The sequence below is a fragment of the Orcinus orca genome, chromosome 19 (genome assembly GCF_937001465.1).
Source record: "Orcinus orca chromosome 19, mOrcOrc1.1, whole genome shotgun sequence".
NCBI lineage: Eukaryota > Metazoa > Chordata > Mammalia > Artiodactyla > Delphinidae > Orcinus > Orcinus orca.
In genome coordinates this window covers 35,341,320-35,365,076 of record NC_064577.1, presented here as the reverse complement: position 1 = coordinate 35,365,076, position 23,757 = coordinate 35,341,320, and the positions used below count along the sequence as shown (strand labels likewise).

At 44.8% G+C, this 23,757-nt stretch overlaps 1 long non-coding RNA gene across 1 annotated transcript in view; it reads right to left on the bottom strand.

Annotated features, from left to right (window-relative positions):
• Positions 1-18,165, bottom strand: part of LOC125962112 (uncharacterized) — a 35,933-nt gene extending 17,768 nt beyond the window's left edge. Inside the window, exon 1 of the long non-coding RNA XR_007473538.1 lies at positions 17,973-18,165. This is a non-coding gene — a long non-coding RNA (uncharacterized LOC125962112). The remainder of the gene's footprint in view (positions 1-17,972) is intronic.
• Between the last annotated feature and the right edge of the window lie 5,592 nt (positions 18,166-23,757).

Here is a 23,757-nt window from a genome sequence, read left to right as displayed (position 1 = left end):
TTCTGTGAATGGGCAATAAATTTCACTCAAAACTCAAAAAATACAGAGGGATACACAGTGTAATCTTGTCCCAGTCCCCCCGCTTAGGGACTAGACAATATTACAGTTTGGAAACTGATAATACATAATCTTTTTCACACCTTGTTTTCTTTAATTCTCATCCCTCTCAGTGCATAACTTGGTTATATCTTAACTTATTTAACCCATCCTTTATTAGGTTGTTTCCAATCTTTTGCTAATTAGTCAACAGTACAACAAATACCCTTATAAAGTCAAAAGGGTTCTGCACCCAAATTCCAATGTGTAGATAGGGATTTCCCCCACACACCACCAAGCAATGTTCTGACACCAGCTGGGTATCCTACAGTTCAATTCAGTTCTGCACTATCTGATAGCGTCAGATTGCACAGGTTAAAGGCTCAGTCCTACAAGACTGCCCACATCCCCCTTCAGAGGCTGATCACAAGCCTAGGTTATTGCCTGTACTTCTGACTGACCGGCTACAGATCAGAGGTTCCAGCAACCCACTCCTTAGTTTCAATTAATTTGCTAGAGCAGCTCACAGAACTCAGAGAAACATTTTACTTACTAGATTACCGGTTTATTACAAGAGGATTTAATTCAGGAACAGACAGATGGAAGAGATGCATGGAACAAGGTACATGGAAAGGGTAAGGAGCTTCCATGCTCTCTCCCAAAGCAGTACCCTCACCAATCTCCACATGTTCACCAACCCCGAAGCTCTCAGAACCCTCTCCTTTTTGGGTTTTTATGGAGGTTTCAGCACACAGGCATGATTGATTAAATCACTGGCCATTGGTAATTGAACTCAATCTCCAGCCCCTCCCACTCCCAGGAGGTCGGGAGGTGGGACTGAAAGTGCTAACTCTCTAATTACAGGGTTGGGTCTCCTGGCAACCAGCCCCTAACCATAGATCATATTAACATAACAAAAGACACCTTTACCACTCTCCTCACTTCGGAAATTCCAAGGGTTTTAGGAGCCCTGTGCCAGCCACACGACCAAGACCAAATGTATAAATCACAATATCACAAAAGGGCATCGTTGCTCATGATAAATCAATGAGTTAAATGGTAAACGTACCCACCTAACTCATAGATGGTGGGATGGGGATTCAAACCAAGGTTCTCTAAGCTAGGGTTTAGGATCTTAACCATGAAGCTAAACTGCATTTTTGGTCTCTCTCAATCTGAAGAAATAGTGTTACTGTCCAGGTAATTTTCCAATGAATTGCTCTTAAAGTGAACATTTTTTCATACGTTTAAGAATATTTTGTTTCCTTTTCTGTGAAATATCTCTATATAGTCTTTGACCATTTTCCACTAGGTTACTGGCTTGTTCCCTTACCAATTGTAGAAACTCTTAATATATTAGAGAAATTAGCCCTTTCTGTATTCAAAATCGAAAATGTATTTCACAGTTTGTCATTTTTCTTCTGACAGTTTGTATAGAGGTTTCTGCCGTGAAGAAGTTAGATTTTATATGATCATATTTATTCATTTTTAAATTTTATGGATGCTGGACTTCGTTTCATACTTGGACAAGATTTTCATTTATGAAATAATAAAAAAATTCTCCAGTGGATTTTTCAAGTATTTTTATAGCTTCTTAGGGTTTTTTTTTTTTTTGGACATCTAAATATTTGGTGATCTTGAAATACGTCCTAGTTCAAGATACGGATTTGAGAGGTTTTTTCTTCCAGTTGGCTACTCAGTTGTCCCCAACACTGTTTTTTTTTTAGTTATCTATATCCCCCATTAATTTATATACCCTTATAATATATCAAATTTCACTGAAAACATTCAAGTGATACCTTCTTCTAGTTTATAAAAAAAACCGAGTATAGACACCCCTTATGAATACCAGGGACACCTTAAATATCTGATAACAGAGACCAACAATAGGATTCTGGTTAAAGTGTATTCTTGTAAATCTCCCTGATGAAATCCCTTTAAAGCGATGATTAAAAAGAGTATGTCAAAATGTAGGGGAAATGCTTCTGATACAAATGTCAAGTGAAAAAAGAAGGATATAAACTTTATGCAAACCAAGAATATGACCACATTCTGAAAACATGCATAGCAAAGAATCATATGAGCAAAACACCAGAGGATAATAGTGGTTTTGTTGGGAGGAGAGACAAGAGATTCCCCCTACCTTTTTTTCCCTGAATTTTTTGAAAGCGGTGGTATCAGTATAATTTTCAAATTTAATTTTTAATAATGGCAGACTGTCCATATGGGTTTTTCTCCTCTGTCTCGGGAGACCTCATTACAATGATAGTAAAGAAATAAAAAGATTACAAACCTATGAGGAAAGAAGAAAAACAAAGGAAGCAAAATATCTCATGGTTGAAAAATTCCAACACATTTTTGGGAGAGGGCAAGCTGGTGGAGGAGTGGTAACAGACACCACAGAGCTGTGAAGGAAGCGACAAGAAGGCGCTGGGTGGGGTAGTGATTAAAGTAAAACATGTCACTTGTGGACAGGACTCCAGACTCCCCTCCTGGGAGATGTCGCTGACTCACTGTGCGTGCCCTCCAGCCAAGACACTTAGAAGTGCTCCTGCCTCTTTTCTCCCAGCTGAACAAGGAACACTGTGTTTAAAGTCTCTAGCTTCCACTTGGGGCTGTGGGGAGGTTAATTACTGTTTGAGAAGGTATGTGAGCTGGTGGGATAAAAGACCCAACAGGCAGGAGGAGGGTTATTACCAGTCATGTAACCCTTTAAATCCCATGATCCTCTCATGCACCCAGGAGGCCAGCACTCTGGGTTTAGAGTTGGGCAGTGCAGGTGAAGCCTATTGCACGCTGTGGCCAAATGCTCACATCACTATCAGAACAGCGCAGGGATGGCCAACTTGAAGATATGAATGGACGTGAGACTCCCAGCCAAGATACCAGCCCAGGCACATCCTTGAACTAGTGACCTGTCCTCCTTGGTCCCCTACCCAATGCCCCTGTTCCTCCCCAAATCTGGAGTCCTGTCTTTTTAAAATCTATTTTATTGAATTATAGTTGATTTACAATGCTATATTAATTTCTGCTGTATAGCAAAGTGATTCAGCCATACATATATATACATTCTTTTTCATATTCTTTTCCATTATGGTTTATCACAGGATATTGAATATAGTTCCCTGTGCTACACAGTAGGACCTTGTTGTTCATCCATTCTACATATAATAGTTTGCATCTGCTAATCCCAAACTCCCAATCCATCCCTCCCCCACTCCCCCTTCCCCTTGGCAACCACAAGTTCGTCCTCTATATCTGTGAGTCTGTTTCGTAAATAAGTTCTTTTGTGTCATATTTTATTTTATTTATTTGGTTGCGCCGGGTCTTAAGTTGCGGCTCACGTGCTCCTTAGTTACAGCAGGCAGGCTCCTTACTTGTGGCATGTGAACTCTTAGTTGCAGCATGCACGTGGGATCTAGTTCCCTGACCAGGGATCAAACCCGGGCCCCCTGTACTGGGAGTGCAGTGTCTTATCCACTGCGCCACCAGGGAAGTCCCTGTGTCATATTTTAGATTGCACATATAAGTGATATCATATGCTATTTGTCTTTTTCTTCCTGACTTAACTTCACTTAGTAAGATAATCTCTAGGTCCATCCATGTTGCTACAAATGGCATTATTTCATTTTTTTTAAGTTTTTTTTTAATTGAAGTATAATTGTTTTACAATGTTGTATTAGTTTCTGAAGTGAATCAGCTGTATGTATACATATATACCCTCCCTCTTGGACCTCCCTCCCACCCCCCTATTTCATTCTTTCTTATGGCTGAGTAGTGTTCCATTGTACATAAGTACCACATCTTCTTTATCCATTCATCTGTCAATGGACATTTAGGTTGTTCCCATGTCTTGGCTATTGCGAATAGTGCTGCTATGAACATAGGGGTGCCTGTGTCTTTTTGAATTAGAGTTTTTGTCCAGATATATGCCCAGGAGTGGGATTGCTGGATCATATGGCAACTCTATTTTTAGTTTTTTAAGGAACCTCCATACTGTTCTCCATAGTGGCTGCACCAGTTTACATTCCCACCAACAGTGTAGGAGGGTTCCCTTTCTGGAGCCCTGTCTTAAGTTCTTACTTAGAGCTCCTTGCTGCCCTGCCTTAATCCTACTTATCAAGACAAGTCCAGTCTCCGCACGCTGGGAGCCCCGATACCCTAGAATTGCTACTCAGAATGTAGTGCTCTTGTCAAGATGTCCAAATGTGGTACAATTTGGTGATCTCCAATAAATTGATGGTGTTAGCACACCAGACACACACACACAAACTTGATTTCAAGAACTTGCCGGTGGGCTAGGATCCAGTCTCCTTTCTATGGCTTGGAAACCAGATGGGACTAAAAATATTCATGTATTTATTCAGTCAATTGTCTTCATTCTTTCTTTGAGGGAATGAATTTCTAAGCCCAGAAATGTAGCTTTGAAGACCACAATAATCATTCATTGAAAATCCGCTCTATAGGTCCGTCCCTGTCCTAGACCCTATGAAAACACAAAGAAATACAACTCCTACCTCAGAGCTAGCTAGACTATTTACACTCCTTTTAAAGATCTAAGCGTTCTTTTCTCAATGAGGGCGGGAACCATGTCTGGCTTATTTGTGCTGTATATTGCATTAATTCATCCAGTAAATATTTACTGAACACCTACCATGTGCCAGGCCCCGATTCAGGCACTGCAAATACAACAATGAATGAAAACAAAGTATCTATTCTCAATCTAGATTCTAGTAAGAGAGATAGACAATAAATTAATGAAGAAAGAAACCCATAATATGTAAAGCAGTGGTAAATGCTTAGGAAAGATTAAGAAGGGTAAGGAGACAAAAGTGGTGGAAGATGTTATTTCGCAGAGGTTTGTCAGGGGAGAGTTCTCTGATGGGGAGAAGTTCAAGCAGAGACTTGATTAGGCTAGGAAGCAGGCTGTGTAGAGATCTGGAAGCAGAGGGAGCTGGAAGTACAAAACCCTCAAGGGAGGAACAACCAACAGTGTATGTTGGAGAACAACATATTGAGTGGAGTGAGCAAAGTTTGGGTGCAGTCGGAAAAGGGGGTTGGGGAGAGGGCATGGCATTGCCATGCAGGGCCTTTTAGATAAGGACTTTGTGTAAGCTTTGTATAGAAATACAACACAGTAGAGAAAAGTACACAAATTGTAAATGTACAACTCAATGAATTTTCACCAACTGGACTCACCCATTTAAACCACCTTCCCAACTGAACTTCAGAACACTGCCAGCAGCCCTGAAGCCTCTCTCATGCCTCCTTTGTCATTATCACCCCAAGGATAACCACGACTTCAACTTCTATTACTGTAGATTAATTTTGCCTATTTTTGAACTATATGCAAATGGAATCATACAGTATTACCCTTTGGTGTCTGACTTTGTTCATTTAATGTTATGTTCATGAGATTTGTCCATGTTGTTATGTATAGTCATGGTTTGTTTTTTTCGTTACTGTGTGGTATTGCACTGTGTGAATAAACTACCATTTCTCTCTCTATTCTACCACTGATCAACATTTGGATTGTTTCCAATTTGAGGACTATTTCGAATAATACTGCTATGAGCATTCATTCTCGTTTGTGTCTTTTGGAACACGTGAGTATGCATTTCAGTTGAGTACCTATCAGGGATGGGATCTGGGGGCATGGGTTTTTCTTTGGTAGACGCTACCAAACTGTCCTCAGATTTTGCTTTTTAATCTGAGTGAAAAGGGAAATCATTTGAAGGTTCAAAGTAGAGAAATCGCATAATCTGACCTACATCTTTAAAGGATCGCTTACTAGAAGTCTTTAAAGATTATATTTTCCAAAAGTTCAGCACATGAAATAAAACACAAGCTAGCTGGAGCCAGCACTAAAAGCATGACTCCAAAGTTATATCTCTAGCCAGGACCTCTACTCTGAACCACAGACCCATGTCTGCATAGCCTACTCGACAACTCCACGTGGATGTCTAATAGGCATCTCAAACTTTCTATGGCCAAAACCAAATTCTTGATATTCTGCCCTGGACCAGCTCCTCCTACAGGGGTCCCCGTCTTAATTAATAGCAGCTCCATTCTTCAATTTACTTGAGCTAAAAACATTGGTGTATCTTTTTCTCCTTGTATTTTTTCATACCCCGTATCCTATCAGATCCTGTGAGCTCTATCTTCAGAATATTCTGGAACCACTGGTCACCAAACCCCCTGCCCTACCTCTCGAGACCATCATTATCTCTCCCCTAGACTATTGCAGTGCCCATCTAAGTGGTCTCCTGGCTCCCTGTCACTCTTCTATTAAAATTCTCCCGTGGCATCCCATATCACAGAGTGACAACCAAAGTCCATACTACTACTTACAGGTTACAGCATGGTGTGGCTCCCTTTACCTCTCTGACTTTGACTCCTGTGCCTTTCCCCTCCTCACTCCATTGTAGCCACACTGGCCTTTCCCCTGTTCACCAAACAGCCCAGGCACACTTCCACCTCAGGGCCTTTGCACGTGCTACTGCCTCTGCCTAGAATGCTCTTGCCCCCCACTGCTCACTCCCTTGCCTCCTTCCAGTCTTTACTCAAAACTTCTTCTTCCAGCAAAGACTTCTCCAGCCCCCTTGTTGAACATTTCATACTTCCCTCTGTGCTCAGCATTTCATATTTTCTTTCCCAGCTTTGTTTTCTCCACTTAGCATTTATCACTCTTACATGCCATAATTTTTATATGTTTTATCTTGTTTATCAGCTGTCCCTGCCAGCGGATCATACCTAATTGCCATGAGGACATTGATTTTTATGTTTTGTTTACCTCCGTAGCCCAGCATCTAGAATAGGCTTGGCACATAGTAGGTACTAAATAAATATTTATTGTCAGAGTGAATGAATGGATGGAAAGGATCCTTGCCCCAGATCCTTTCTTGATTACCTGTGCCTGAGAAGCTGATGACAAATCAGAGGTGGTTTCTAAGCATCTCCAGTAAGTTGGAGTTGCCTATAGAAACATTTTCCTTCTATACTCTCCCTTCCTGGCACGCAGGGACCTGGGAAAAGCGGAGATGCTGATCAATATCTCTGACTGGGAAGGAAGATGGGATTAGGTACTAGAAATTAGAGGAAGGATGTCTCCGCCCGTCTGCTTCCAGCAACAGAGGCTGCGATCTGCCTGGCAAGTTGCCTGCTCTCAGAAACAGGATGTGTCCAGAGAGGAAGTGACTGCAGACATGGTTGGGGGAGAAATGCCCTGTGCCTGAGACAGAACACTTGAGGCTAGTCATTCTGGAGCCTTCCAAGGGTCCATTCCTGGGGGATGAGTAAATTCTGCTCCATGGTCTCATGGTGACTCACTGTATCTTGCGGAATGTGCAGCCCAACCCTAAGACAGGGCGAACAGGTGTTTCCTTCTTTGAGGTTCCCAGCTTGGGTGACTGATTGCTGAAGGGGAGAGAATGCTGATTCCAAGCCCACAGCCGGCTCTGGTGGGCTGTGAGATTAACCTGCTTCTGTGCCAGCGTCTTCCTGGGGATGATATGAGTGAGGAAATGAACACTTGGCGAGGCAGCACGTCTTGGTGCCGTGTCTGCCATCTGGGGGAGGAATAACTCAGTGGCAGAGAGAGGATCGAGAGTGGCTGTGTTAAGGCTCTGTAGGAAATGTCAAAGGGAGTACCTTTCTAGCAAGGTTTTACTAATCTTGATTTGAGGTCAGAGGTTAGACGGTCTAAAAGCCCATTGCCCAGGGATCTCTAGGAAACCTGCTTTCTGTGCCTTTCCCCAGAGTGGGCAAGGAAGCAAGCTTGGCCTGAACAAGCCCAGGGCCCACGCTTAGGTGCCCGAGCAGAGGAATCTCCCAGCATTGCTGAGGTGGTCTAGCCTCAAGACCATGGAGGCTGTGGCCTGAAGTCTTATTTGGCAGCCAGAAGAGAGAAAAACAGTTCCTGCAGATTCTCCACAGTAGCTCTGCCCTGGTGGGCTCAAAAATTTGGACTCTGCATTTTGGCTAAAGGGCATTAATGTCATAAAACCTGTACCAGGAAACTTTTGATGAAAATTAACTTGGCTGTTTAAGAAAAGAACCACAGGGCTTCCCTGGTGGCACAGTGGTTGAGAATCTGCCTGCCAATGCAGGGGACACGGGTTCGAGTCCTGGTCTGGGAAGATCCCACATGCCGCGGAGCAACTAGGCCTGTGAGCCACAACTACTGAGCCTGTGCGTCTGGAGCCTGTGCTCCGCAACAAGAGAGGCCGTGACAGTGAGAGGCCCGCGCACCGCGATGAAGAGTGGCCCCGCTCACCGCAACTAGAGAAAGCCCTCGTACAGAAACGAAGACCCAACACAGCCAAAAATAAATAATAAATAAATAAATTTTAAAAAAAAGAAAAGAAAAGAAAAGAACCACAAACACGGTGCTCGGCATAGAAATGGGCAGATGCATTAATTCAAGTTCCCAGAAGAACAGAAAAAGCAAGAAAACTCTCTCAACACTTGGCGTGACCACGGCAATCTCCAGACAAGCTCTGGGCCTTGTGTTTATGGTGAAATGCAGTGAGCAGCTCAAAGCTTGGAAAGTTGTTATGAACATTATGAGTATTATAATAAAAGCTGAGGTATTTTGTCTTCTTCCTCTCTGAAAACCAAAGCAAGAATCTTTAAGCTTGTCTTTGATAAGACGTGAAAGGTAGCAGGAGGTCTCATCCTGGCAGGCTTCTTCTAATACATTTATTTACAGAAAAGAGCTCATATGGTGCAAAGCATCTGCAACCTACTTTTTTTGCTTAAGCAATTTGTCATGAGCATCTTTTTACATCAATATGTAAAAATCTACATTCTTCTATGTGCTTCCTGTAGACTGAGAAACAAAGGGATCTTTCTTGATGGAAGACATGGAATCATCTTGGGAATGGCCTGGAGGTGGGCCCCAAAGCAGGCATCCATTCTGCTAAATTCTCTTTTAAATGCTCCCACAGGAGGAGCTCCCCACCCCAGCCCTTGGTCACGTTTAGCAGAAACTGGTCCATCTTTTTTCTGAGCCCCCTCTTCTGTGTGACAGCCAGAAAGGTGGGGACACCTCTAGGCTGTCTTGAGTTCTCCTCGCCTGTAATTTCCCCTCACCTTACTCCCATCTCATTTTTTTCCTTTCTAGAAGCTGGAGATGGAAGGCTAAGCAACCGATCTTTCCGGTAGCGTGAACAACTCTTCCAGTTTGCCTGAGAATGAGGGTTTTTCCCGGGACATGGGACTTTGAGTTTTAAAACCAGGAGAGTCCCAGGAAAACCAGGAGGGTTAGTCACCCTATTCCCAGAATCATGGGGGGGTGAGGGGAGACATGGTCAAGTTTGACTAAGTTGCTAGAGATCCCCTTTTCACAGTTCTACCCAGGTCAGGTTGGAAGTTTCTGAAAGGCACGCTCTCTGAGATTCGACTGGGCCTGCTTAGGTCCCATGTCCACCCTGGAAACAGTCGCCGGGACAGGGGATGGATGCTTGGGAGGCAGAGGAGAACTAGCCACCAGGAAGGGGACCCGCTGGGGACGCTGACCGCTTCCACTCAGCAGAGGCTTCACCGGGCTGAAACCAGCCACAACCTCTCCCCAGACTCTCCCACTTGGCCTCACGTGAAATGGCTTAATCTCACTGAGCCTCTGTTTCCTCATCTGAAAGTGAGAAGAGGATTAGAATGCAGTAACATACGTGTGGCCCTTAGCAATATCGAGAAATCTCTAGTGACATGTGGAGGGAGCTCCAAGGTGCTGGAGTGGAGGTCAGGGGATGGTTCAGTAGAAGGTCATGCTGTCACCTCCCACTCAGCCGGGCAGTTCCCCTTGTCCTCCCAGAGCCAGCCAGCCATTCACTCATCCTCCACGAAAGGCAGCAAGGTCAAGGGCCATTCAGACCCTCTGGGTCAGTTTGGTTAGGGGGCGGTTTGCACAAAGCTTTGCTTGTTAACTTTATTGGGCCCAGAAGGCACACATTATAGAACACAATGTTCATGCCAGTGTCTCCGACCACAAACCCCAAGAGTCCAAATGTTGAAACACTCAGGAAGTCTAAAGGGTCCTCTCGTCTTCAGAGGCCCAGCCCAGCTCACAGGAATGGCATGCATCAAAAGGCAGGAAGTCCCTACAAGTCTGTCCCATCAAGCCACCAGACACTGGTCACCTTTCTGTGTCTGTACAAGAAGTCGAGTTCTCAGGGAAGGGTGAGGTGATCTGGGACCTTCGGGGCCAGGGTGGAACCCATGCCTGAGAAACGAGGCCACCACAGGAAGCGGGCTCCCCTCTGCCGATAGAGGGACTCAGAACTGGGCCTCAGCTCCCTCATGGGATAAGTGACATTTTGGTTCCTGTTTCCTTCCCTCTCTGTTTTTCTTCTTTTTTTTTTTCCTGCATACATTCTCCAAGGAAGTATCAAACATGTACTGCAACTCCCAGGAACAAGCCCCCAGAGAAATATGGAGAAGAGTGGGTGGCCTTCCTTCAAGATCTGATGTATCAAAGGCCCGGGACAGTCCTGGCCCAACACTCTCCACTGCCAGCCGTGCCTCACCACTGACTTGGTGGCCCAGGGCGCCAGCTCCCTGTCCTGGACTTCCTCAGGGTTAAGAGGGAAGGTAAAGGAAAGGAAAGGGGATGGCTTGCACCGACGGGATGGCCTGGCGGGTCACAAAGTTGGGCTTGGTCACCATGGCTCCGGGGGGATTTCTCTGCAGCCCATGGTCCGGTCCCGTGAAGAGAGAAAGAAAGAGAGATAATCTCCTAGTGAGCTGAAGCAGCATCTTTGCAGAAGAAGGGAGAATAAATAACAGGTCAGCCAGGAAGACCTCCTGGCCTCCTGAAGGCATCTAAAGGTAAAACACACCAACTGGTCATAGGAGTCCTGCTTAAGGCAGAAGCAACCCAGAAAGTGAAAGTAAAGAAAGCACAGGAGATCAAGAACAGGATGGGAGGAAAAGAGGCAGAGAGGGAGACAAATCCCTAGGGAGAGAGGGCAGTGGCGTGCAGCTCCTATTGGCTAAAGCCCTGTCTAGGCCACTGAATGCTGCTAGAAGATTTAGTTATCACAGCATCTTACACATAAGAAAACCAAGCGAATTCCCTGGCCGTCCACTGTTTAGGGCTCAGCGCTTTCACTGCCAGGACCCAGGTTCAATCCCTTGTGGGGTAACTGAGATCCCACAAGCCATGCAGCACAGGCAAAAAAAAAAGAAAAAAGAAAAACAACAACTGAGACCCATGAAGTTAAATTCTTCACCCTAGGACCACAGGCAGGTATTAGCTGAATCAGAATTTGAACCCAGGGCTGTCTGACTCCAAGGTGCAGGCTTTTAATACAACTCTACACTTTATCAGTAATTGCCTCAGAGCTGCCTGCTTTGGGTCCACACTTGGTCCATGGCTGCTTCTCATTGCTTATAATTTTTAAAATAATCATCATGTAAAAGAAAATTTTAAATCATAAGGTTAAGTCAATATATACTGAATGGTATATTAAATAGGAAATAGATTTGGCTGCTGTGACAGAGAATCAAAATAACAGCGGTTTAAAGAAGCTAAGTTTCACTACCTAACAGCATACACAAAAATAAACTCCAAATGGCTTAAAGACTTAAATGTAAGACCAGACGCCATAAAACTTTTAGAGGAAAACATAGGAAAAACCCTCTTTGACATAAACCACAGCAAGATCTTTTTTGGCCCACCTCCTAGAGTAACAGAAATAAAAACAAAAATAAACAAATGGGACTTAATTAAACTTAAAAGCTTTGGCACAGCAAAGGAAACTATAAACAAGACAAAAAGACAACCCTCAGAATGGGAGAAAATATTTGCAAATGAAACAACAGACAAAAGATTAATCTCCAAAATATACAAACAGTTCATGGAGCTCAATACGAAAAAAACAAACAATCCAGTTAAAAAATGGGTGGAAGACCTAAATAGACATTTCACCAAGGAAGACATACAGATGGCGAAGAGGCACATGAAAAGATACTCAACATCACTAATTATTAGAGAAATGCAAATCAAAACTACAATGAGATATCACCTCACGCAGGTCAGAATGGCCATTATCACAAAAGCTAGAAACAGTAAATGCTGGAAAGGGTGTGGTGAAAAGGGAACCCTCCTACACTGTTGGTGGGAATGTAAATTGATACAACCACTATGGAAAACAGTATGGAGGTTCCTTAAAAAACTAAAAATAGAACTACCATATGACCCAGCAATCCCACTACTGCTCATATACCCTGAGAAAACCATAATTCAAAAAGAGACATGCACCACAATGTTCACTGCAGCACTATTTACAATAGCCAGGACATGGAACCAGCCGAAATGTCCATTGACAGATGAATGGATAAAGAAAATGTGGCACATATATACAATGGAATATTACTCAGCCATAAAAAGAAACAAAATTGAGTTATTTGTAGTGAGGTGGATGGACCTAGAGTCTGTCATACAGAGTAAAGTAAGTCAGAAAGAGAAAAACAAATACCGTATTCTAATGCATATACATGGAATCTAAAAAAAAAAAAAAAAAAAGTGGTACTGATGAGCCTAGTTGCAGGGCAGGAATAAAGAGGTAGGCATAGAGAATGGACTTGATGACATGGGGTGGGAGGGCGAAGCTGGGGAGAAATGAGAGTAGCATCGACATATATACACTACCGGATGTAAAATAGTTGGCTAATGGGAAGCAGCAGCATAGCACAGGGAGATCAGCTCGGTGCTTTGCGATGACCTAGAGGGGTGGGATAGGGAGGATGTAAGGGAGGCTCAAGGGGGAGGGGATATGGGGACATGTGTATGCATATGGCTGATTCGCTTTGTTGTGCAACAGAAACTAACATGGTATTGTGAAACAGTTATACTCCAATAAACATCTATTAAAAAAAAAAAGAAGTTAAGTTTCTCTCTCTGTTAGCTGTCCTTAGCTGTCGGGGCCAGCCTCTTTCTGTCTTGTTGCTCCTCCATCCCAAGAGCATGGTTCAAGACGGCTCAACCCATGACATTCACACTCTAGCCAGAAGAAGCGGGTGAAAGGAAGGGGAAGGCACAACTTTCCTTTAAGGGCACAGCCTGGAAGTTGAACACATTATTTCTCCTCACATTTTACAGACTAGAACATGGTCATAATAACCACATCTAGGGGCAAACGGAGTAGAGGTGAGCCTGAGAGGGTGGTCCCCTCGGCCCTTCAGGCAATTAGGGGAGGCCGGCATGGTGGGTATCTCCAGCCACAAGCAGCCTGGTGGATTACCCCAGCACACCAGGCAAAAGTCCAACTTTCTGTGTGTATCATGATGTGCAAATGTTGGGTTCCATTGACTTGTAAGGCTATAACTAGGTGGCATAGAGATCTGGAAAAGAACAGGAAAACATTTTTTAAAAAAAAGAATAGGAAAATATTCTCCTGGTATTGTATGGTGGGGGATGGATATTAAGGACAAGACTCTCACAAAAAGAAGAATCACCAGTACAAGGACATTTCCCTCAAAACTAATTGCAACTGGGGAAACGATCCTTTAGTTGGCTAGAAAATAAAAACAGAGAATTAAAAATCCCAAACAATATAATGGCCGAGTGGAGTCATTAGGGAATAGAAAATAAATTAAAATGATCAAGTAAGATTGATCTCAGGAATTCAAGAATTGCTAAACATCAGAATTATACATATGATAATAATAACAGTCTTGCTGGACATTTGACCCTTCAAATCCACTCTTCACCCTTCCCCATCCTGTTTTATGTCCCTGGTATCTAAGGGCCACATCAGTGGGCTTCCTCACCCTGGTTTCTGATACGCTCAGCCAATGGGGGCACCAAGAGAACACCAGAGGAAGGGACCATGGTCGGGGTGCTCATTCCTCTAGCTGCCTGTCTGAGAGATTGCCACCGGGCTGCTACATCCCTCGACCGAAGGTCACAGCTCCTGTCAGGCAGCCCTCTCCACCTCTGGATTTCAGTCACCACTCCTGCCCTTGCCCTTTCAGGACCAGGCATGGCAAAGCATTCCACTCTTCCTTGTTTTCCTCACCTTCCTTTCATTAAGCTCTCCTCATATTACCCAATTTGAATGGGCTACCTGTTTCCTGCTACTAATTGGTACCAGGGGTGGCCCAGTACCCAGGGCAGCCCCTCAAAATAGAATCCTGTGATGGATTGCTTATATAATTGAGGAGAGCGGCAAGGACCTCCTTGTAGGAGTGGTGGGCACAGATGGGTCATGTGTAATCAATGGCGTTCGGTGGCATTATCATCACTCAGCTTATTGGGGGTGGCATGGGATGAAGGGCAGGTAGAGGATAAGGCACTAGGATCTGGAAGGACTTGGGCACTTTTATACTATGGCAATAATGGTCATTATAAAGATTGTGGAGTCACTTGGCTTCTAGTGACATCACCAGAGAAAATATGTGGGGAAAAGGAAAAACTGAAAGCTGTGAACGTCGAACTGAGAATCCAATGGACGGTGAGAAAGGCTTGGTGGCAGCTTTGAAGGAGCCCTCATTTCCTGTCCTTGCAGACTGTATATGGCTGAAGACTGAACCCAGGACCTCACTCTACATAAAGCAGAAATGCAGCTCCAATTAAATGTTCAGAGAAGGGCACAGTGGGGAAGTGGTGGGACCCTGAGGCTTAGAATGGGGACATCTGAGTAGCTACAGAGAAGGGTGAGAAGTCTGAACTCTCAAACCCCCTTGAACTTCCCTTTTCATCTCAGGTAACCCTTCTCCTGTCTGGGGGACCAACTCACCCCTGCCTTCAGTGACTGCGTTTAGCATGGTTGCTTCACAAAACGGATGTCCAATCTCCTCATTCCTCCAGGACCAAAAGGAGTGTTAGATTCCCAACTTAGCCCAGCTGGCCTGCCCCAGAAGGAGATGGCCTACGCACGGAAAGAGCTGCAGGACCTTGCCAATTCACAGGAAGAGTCCTGGGAGCATATATGCCTGGGGATGGATTCTAAGCACAGTAGTGTTTGTCAGACACCACATGGCACAATTACTACTTAATAAACAACAGAGAGGAATAGTAATCAGACTACACTGACTTGTGGGGATCTATATTGATGGCCAATTGATCATAGGGTTCCTGGGAATTAAGTAGGTGAGCGGCCTCAGAAGATGCTACTTGACACATAAGGAGGAAAAATTCCAGGTCTGGTGGGTAGAAATCTAACTCAAGTTTCCCTGATAGTTGCCGTGGCATCCTGTGCAGTTCCCAGAGCTACCATTTTCCAGATCCAGGTCCCACTGACTGAGACAGAGGCCAAGACCTTTTGAGACAAGGTCTGTAATGCAGTCACAGGTATATACTGTGAATATTTCCCCAAACCCCCCATAGAGGGCCCCAGGGCCAGTTACCATGGTGGCTGTGCACTAGGGGAAAAGATACACTGAGACTTTCTCGGGGTTCTTAGATATTGGCTCTGAATGGATGTCTCTGGAGACCCCAAAGACCACTGCAGTCTACTAGTCAGAATAAGAATTTACGGAGACCAGATGTAAACAGAATCCTGGCCCAGGTCCAGGGCCCTGTGGTTCTTTTCCTAGTCCCTGAATGTATACAAGGAAGACACATACTTCGTGTGGTAGGCAGAATAATGGTCCTCCCCCGCAAAGATGTGTACATCCTTATCTCCAGAACCTGTGAATATGTTACTTTACAGGGCAAAGGAGAATTAAGGGAGTGGATGGAATTAAGTTCGCTAATCAGATTTCCTTGAAATAGGGAGATTATCCTGGAGAATGTGGTCCCAATGTAATCACAAGTATCCTTAAATGTGGAGGAGAGAGGCAGAAGAGTCAGTGTCAGAGTGATGCAGAAAGATTTGACCAGCCATCTCCGGCTTTAAAAATGAAGAGGCCACAAGCCAAGGAATGCACACAGCCTCCAGGAGCTAAAAAAGGCAAGAAAATGGATCCTTCCCTAGACCCTTCAGAAAGGAATGGAGCCCTGTGGACACATTGATTTGAACTCATTGAGACCCATTTCAGACTTCTGACCTCCCAAACTGTGAGATAATCACTATGCGTTGTTTAAAGCCACAAAATTTGTGGCAATCTGTTACAGTGCCATACACTCAATAAAGGGCAGAATTCCCACATTGGTGCTCTGACCTGTGCAGTGAGGATATTATGGTAGGAATGTCCAGATAGAAGCTATGGAACTTCCCTCTTACCCAATGCCCCACCAGGATGGCAAATCAAAAACAGGACCACAGGCTTCCCTGGTGGCACAGTGGTAGAGAGTCCGCCTGCCAGTGCAGGGGACGTGGGTTCGTGCCCTGGTCCGGGAGGATCCCACATGCCGTGGAGCGGCTGGGCCCGTGAGCCATGGCCGCTGAGCCTGCGCGTCCAGAGCCTGTGCTCCGCAACGGGAGAGGCCGCAGCAGTGAGAGGCCTGCGTACTGCAAAAAAAAAATAAACACAGGACCACACCCCAATATTCACTGCAGCACTATTTACGATAGCTAAGCCATGGAAGCAACCTAAATGTCCATAGACAGATGAATGGATAAAGATGTGGTGTATATATACAATGGAATATTACTCAGCCATAAAAAAGAATGAACTTATGCCATTTGAAGCAACATGGATGGACCTAGAGATTATCATACTTAGTGAAGTAAGTCAGGCAGAGAAAGACAAATATCATATGATATCACTTATATGTGGAATCTTTAAAAAAAAATACAAATGAACTTATTTCCAAAGCGAAAGAGACTCACAGACATAGGAAACAAACTTATGGTTACTAAAGGGGAAAGGGAGGTGGGGGGAGGGCTAAATTAGGAGGTCAGGATTAACACATACAAACTACTATACAGAAAAAATATAACCTACTGTATAGCACAGGGAGCTATACCTGAATACATATATGTATGTATGTATAACTGAACTGCTGTGCTATACACCTGAAACTAACATGACATTGTAAATCAACTATACTTCAATTAAAAACAAAACAGGACTTCCCTGGTGGCACAGTGGTTAAGAATCCACCTGCCAATACAGGGGACACGGGTTCGAGCCCTGGTCCGGGAAGATCCCACATGCCACGGAGCAACTAAGCCCGTGAGCCACAACTACTGAGCCTGTGCTCTAGAGCCCACGAGCCACAACTACTGAGCCCACATGCCACAACTACTGAAGCCTGTGCACCTAGAGCCCGTGTTCCGCAACAAGAGAAGCCACTGCAATGAGAAGCCCGCGTACTGCAATGAAGAGTAGCCCACGCTCAACGCAACTAGAGAAAGCCCACGCGCAGCAACGAAGACCCAATGCAGTCAAAAATAAATAAATAAATAAACAGAAAAAACAAAACAGGGAGTTCCTGGCGGGCCAGTGGTTAGGACTCGGCGTTTTCACTGCCATGGGCCCAGGTTCAATCCCTGGTCAGGGAACTAAGATCCCGCAAGCTGTGTGGTACGGCCAAACAAAAAACAAACAAACAAAAAACAAAAAACCAAACCAAGGCCAAACCCCTAGGGAAACTGCAGTAATTAGTGCCGCCATCAAAGACCTGAAATATGCAAGGACAGGCCCTATAACACCCCTGTCTGAATATGTAAGTCCCAAGTGGTTATGGAGAATGTCAGATTTACCCAATGTAATCAGGTGCCAGCTGTGCCAATTACAGCTACAACTCTAGGCACTTAATACATAGCTACTCACCAGAAAAACACTTTTCCCCTATGCCCAGCAGGAAAGAAAATCACAAGGAGGTACCAATACAGATGATCTTTACTGTTTTGCCTTAGGGCTCCCTTAGCTCTCCTTTCTCCCTCATATTCTAGTCCAGAAAGCGTCGATAATCTTGCTAGCCCACAGACGTCACGTTGGTTCATTACAATGATGAGCTGCAAGCAGTAATCACCTTAGATATCTCAGTAAACCAACACATTCCAGAGGGTAGAAGATAAACCGCATAGCCTTTCAAAGCCTACCATGTTGTGAAGTTTTTAGGGTCCAGCGGTCTGGGGCATGTGAGAACATCCCTTCTAAAATAAAAGATAAGTTTTTGCACTTTGCATTGTTCACCATGAGGGAAAAGGTGCAACCCTGGTAGACCTCTGAATTTCAGAGATGGCATATATCACATTTGGACATGCCACTCTGGGTGACCTGAAGTCTGCCAGTGTTGGTGGGGCGTAGAGTGAGAAAGAGCTCTCTAGCAATCCAGGCTACAGTGCAGACTGCCCTGCCTTTGGGCCTTATGACTCAGCACACCTAATGAAACTGGAAGAGTGTCTGGCCAACAGAGATACTCTCTGGCGCACTGACAAGCCCCAACAGGAGAGTGACAGATTGGAGAAAGGTCATGTCTTCTTCTACCAGTAACTATTCTCCATTTGAAAAGCAGCTCCTGGTTTGCTTCTGGGCCCAGGTAGAGCGTCAACACCGGATCACAGGCCACCAAGTCACATGCACGGCAGCATTCCACTATAAAATGCAGTTGGTATACCTGGATCCAGGCCTGAGAGGATCCAGAAAGCACAAGTGTTCACATGAGCGGGTGACAAGGTGTTCCCGCTGCTTTGTCATCTTTCCCTCAATCCTATACCTAGGGACTCAAGGCAGTTTCCTTATGACCAGTTAAAAGAGGAGGAAGAAGAACCAGTAGGCCTGGTTTCTGGCTGAGTTCATACTGTCCACTGGCATCAGCTGAAGTAGATGACAACTACATCCCACTCAGGCATAGCCCTGAACAACAGTGGTGAAGGAAAATCTTCCCGCTGGGCAGACCTTCAGACCAAACAACTGGTTTGTCCCCTTTGTATGGAATGAAAGGTGGCCTGTGATATGGATCCACACTGACAGACTGCCAGTGGCTAATGGGTTGGCTGACTGGTCAGGGGCTTAGAAAGTACAAGACTGGAAAGTTGGTGACAAGAAGTTTCTAGAGAATAAACCCACATACCTACAGTCAATTAATCTTTGACAAAGAAGGCAAGAATATACAATGGAGAAAAGACAGTCTCTCCAGCAAGTGGTGTTGGGAAAGTTGGACAGCCACATGTAAATCAGTGAAGTTAGAATACTCCCTCACATAGGCAAAACATTCTCTGACATAAATCGTACCAATGTTTTTCTAAGTCTCCCAAGGCAATAGAAATAAAAGCAAAACTAAACAAACTGGACCTAATCAAATGTATAAGCTTTTGCACAGCAAAGGAAACCATAAACAAAATGAAAAGACAACCTATAGAATGGGAGAAAATATTTGCAAATGATGCAACTGACCAGGGCTTAATTTCTAAAATATACAAACAGCTCATACAGCTCAATAACAAAACAAGAGAACTATATCCAATCTCCTGGGATAAACCATAATGGAAAAGAAAGAATGTCTCTATGTGTATAACTGAGTCACTTTACTGTACAGCAGAGATTGGCACAGCATTGTAAATCAACTCTATTTCAATAAAAAAAAAAGTTAAAAGACAAAAAAAAGCAAAAAAAAAAAACCAAACAACCCAATCAAAAAAATGGGCAGAAGACCAAAATAGATATTTCTCCAAAGAAGACATACAGATGGCCAATAAGCACATGAAAAGATGCTCAACATCACTAACTGTTAGAGAAATGCAAACCACAATGAGATATCACCTCACACCAGTCAGAATGGCCATCATTAAAAAAGCCTAAAAATAACAAATGCTGAAGAGGGTGTGGAGAAAGGGAACCCTCCTAGGGACTTCCCTGGTGGTCCAGTGGTTAAGAATCTGCCTTCCAATGCAGGGGATGCGGGTTCAACCCCAGGTGGGGGAACTAAGATCTCAAGTGCCGCGGTGCAACTAAGCCCATGTGCCACAACTAGAGAGAAGTCTGTGTGCCGCAATGAAGATCCCATATGCTGCAACTAAGACCCAATGCAGACAAATAAATAATTTTTTTTAAAAAAGGAAACCCTCCTACACTGTTGGTGGAAATGTAAATTGGTGCAGCCACTATGGAAAACAGTATGGAGGTTCCTTAAAAAAACAAAAATAGGGCTTCCCTGGTGGCGCAGTGGTTGAGAGTCCACCTGCCAATGCAGGGGACGCGGGTTCGTGCCCCGGTCCGGGAAGATCCCACATGCGGCGGAGCGGCTGGGCCCGTGAGCCATGGCTGCTGAGCCTGTGCGTCCGGAGCCTGTGCTCCACAACAGGAGAGGCCACAACAGTGAGAGGCCCGCGTACCACAAAAAAAAAAAAAAAATAGGGACTTCCCTGGTGGTCCGGTGGTTAAAACTCTGTGCTTCCACGACAGGGGCCGTGGGTTCGATCCCCAGTTGGGGAGCTAAGATCCCACATGGCTCGAGGCCAAAAAACCAAAACATAAAACAGAATATTGTAACAAATTCAATAAAGACTTTAAAAATTGTCCACATCAAAAGAAAATAAATTTTTTTAAGTTTCTGTGGGAGACCTATGAGGATGGACCCTTTGGAATGGGCCCAGGATGTGAAAATATTTATGCCCCACATATATGCTTAATAAGAGCCACATATATGCCCATAAATGAGGTGGATAGGATGATCCACCCTGTGGATGTCATTTGGGCTCTTTTTCCTTTCACCCCAGTGCTTCCTCAATGCCCATGGCCAAAGTGGCCATGGCAGCCAGAATGGAATCTATGCCTGGACTCAGCAACAAAGACTTCCCCTTACCCAAGCTAATTGGACTACTGCTACTGCTAAGGGCCCTTTCTGCAAACAGAGGTCAACACTAATCTCTCAATATGGCATCCTTCCCAGGGTGGAGAGACCAGCCAGCCACCTCGTAACATGTGGACTCCTTCCATCATGGGCAGGGCTGTGCCTTATCCTCACAGGAACGGATGTATATTCCAGGTTGAGATTATCTTCCCTGCTTGCAGTGCTTCTGCCAATATCATAATCTGTGGATTTACAGAATAGCTTGTCCATCACTGTATACTCCACAAGATGTCATCTCCAAACACTTTTAATGCAAAAGAAGTACAGCAATGGGCTCACATCCACAGAATTCACTGGTCTTAACACATGTCCCACCACCCAGAAGCAGCTGGTTTGGAAAAGAGAAGAATGCACTACTGAAGCCTCAGTTACAGGATCAGCTAGGAGATGGCACCCTGTGGGGTCGGTGTGTTGGCCTACTAGGTGTAACTTTATGTTTTAAAAAGCTGCCAATACTTGGAGTTGTCTTCTTCAAAACTAGAAAGCATAGGTCTAGGAAACAGGAGTCGCACAGGAATGGCCACTCTCGCTCTTATACCTAATAATGCACTTGAAGAAGTCTTGCTTTACCTCCCTTTGGCCTTGGATTTGGGGGTTTGAAGGTTCTAGTGCCTGAGGTGGGGACTGTTTCCACTAGGTAATTGTTCCACCACACTCATGGTTCTAAGGAATTGGAAGCTTAAACTTCTCCCTGGTCATTTGGGGACCTTCATGCTACTAAGCCAGCAGGCAGAGAAGGAGATCCCTCTACTGGGTGTGGTGATTGATTCTGGTTTCAAGGGAAATTTTGATTTCTGCTGCAAAATGGAGGAAAAGAAGGATCATGTCTGGAACCCAGGAGATTCACTGAGGTGTCCCCTAGTTCTTCCTTTCTCAGGGATACCGATCAATGAAAAACTGTGGTGCCCAATAAAGACCAAACCACCAAGGTCTCATCAAGCAAAGACACTGTCCAGTGGAGCTGGTAGAAGGTGAGGGGACAGTAGAGTTAGTGGTAGAAGCTGGTGGCTCTGGGAGCAACTTGGGCCTCATGACCTGTTACAGAGGCTGGGGCTGTCACCTCTTTTTTCTATCCTTTAGCTTATATGAAGAAAAGCTGAAGTTTCAGCTGAGAGTAGTAGTAGGGCCAAATTGACATCACTATGCAATGACATAATATTAATGAGACTCAATGGGCCCCCTTTACCAAAGACACTCATTTCTCAATGGATGAAGGAAGAGTGTCTGCTGACAGGCAAAATTGCAGACTGGGATGGTAGCTTCTGTTTGCCCTCTCCTCCAGATTCACTTTCCATCCTCCTCTGTGCCCTGCTCTGTGCCATAGGAGGATGCCCTGTGTGAACTACAATGATGGGGCCCCTCACCTCTGGTAACCACTCATGTTTGACCAAAGGGAGTGCTCACAAGAGATAGGAGAGTGGGTTTAGAAGACCCATTCCCTTTTCTCCCTCCCTGAAGGGTCACTGTAGATTGGCTACATCCCTTGACCAAACACCCTGCCAAATGAGCAGTCAAGGGGCCCAATCCACACAGCCTTCTCTACATCTATATCCCAGTAACTGCCCTTCTTCTTACCTCTCCGGGTCTAAAGGTGGTAAAGGCTGCCCAATGTTCCTAATCCTGGCGACCTCTACAACTGCCCCACACCGTAATGGTTAATTTTATGCATCAACTTGACTGGACTTAGAGATGCCCGGACAGCTGCTAAAACATTATTTCTGGGTGCACCGGTGAGGGTGTTTCTGGAAGAGGTTAGCATTTGAATCAGTAAACTGAGTAAAGAAGGTTGTCTTCACCAATGTGGATGACCACCATCCAATCCACTGAAAGCTCGAATAGAACAAAAAGGCAGAGGAAAGGCCAATTTGCTCTCTCTGTTGAGCTGGAACATCCATCTTCTCCCACCCTCAGACATTGGCATTCCTGGTTCTCAGGCCTTTGGACTTGGACTGGGACTTACACCATTGGCTCCCCTGGTTCTCAGGCTTTGGGGTCTCAACTGGAACTTATTCCACTAGCTTTTCTGGGCTTCCAGCTTGCGGATGGCAGATTGCGGAACTTCTCAGTCTCCATAATGCATGAGCCAATCCCTCATAATAAATCCCTTTCTATATATCTATATCTATATCTATATCTCCTATTGGTTCTGTTTCTCTGGAGAACCCTGACTGATACACACACCTATGTAAATAATCCCTTTATTAAACTCGCCTCTAATTTCGAGTGGGATCCTAACCAATATAATAGCTTATATAGCTTAAATAGCATTTTATATGCCAAGTATTGGTAATAAGACCTTTACATACATCAACTCATTTAATCCTCCCTAGAACCCCATGAAGTAGCTACTGTTGTTATCCATAATTTACAGATGGGAAACTAAAGGACAGAAAAGTGAAGTAACTTATTCAAGGTCACACAGCTACTGACCTAATGCAAGTTGGTTCCAGAATCTATGCTCGTAACAACTGCACTAATCTGTGTCCCTTAATGACCAAGCTAGCTAGTGGGGACTTGAGTGTTGATAATTATAGTGGGCATTTCTCATTCTTTTTGGCCACCCAGCATCTGAACCCTCTTCCCATGTATCTAGGGTACGAGCATATGACCAAGGCTCAGCCATTCAAACACATCCAGCCCAGAGTTGCATGGGCCATGAGTAACTCCATCTCTAGTGACACAGGATAGAGTTCTTGGCTTAACTGTGGCAGTCCTGCTGGTGGATTCACCACCATTTAGTGCTTGAGGTGTCAGCAATGTATCTAGAACTCAAAGGACTGGTCCTAAAATTCTGAGAGAGGCCACTCTCCTCCTCAAGAACTGTTTTTCAGGCTTCCCTGGTGGCGCAGTGGTTGAGAGTCGGCCTGCCGGTGCAGGGGACGCGGGCTCGTGCCCCGGTCCGGGAGGATCCCACGTGCCGCGGAGCGGCTGGGCCCGTGAGCCATGGCCGCTGAGCCTGCGCGTCCGGAGCCTGTGCTCCGCAACGGGAGAGGCCACAACAGTGAGAGGCCAGCATACCGCAAAAAAAAAAA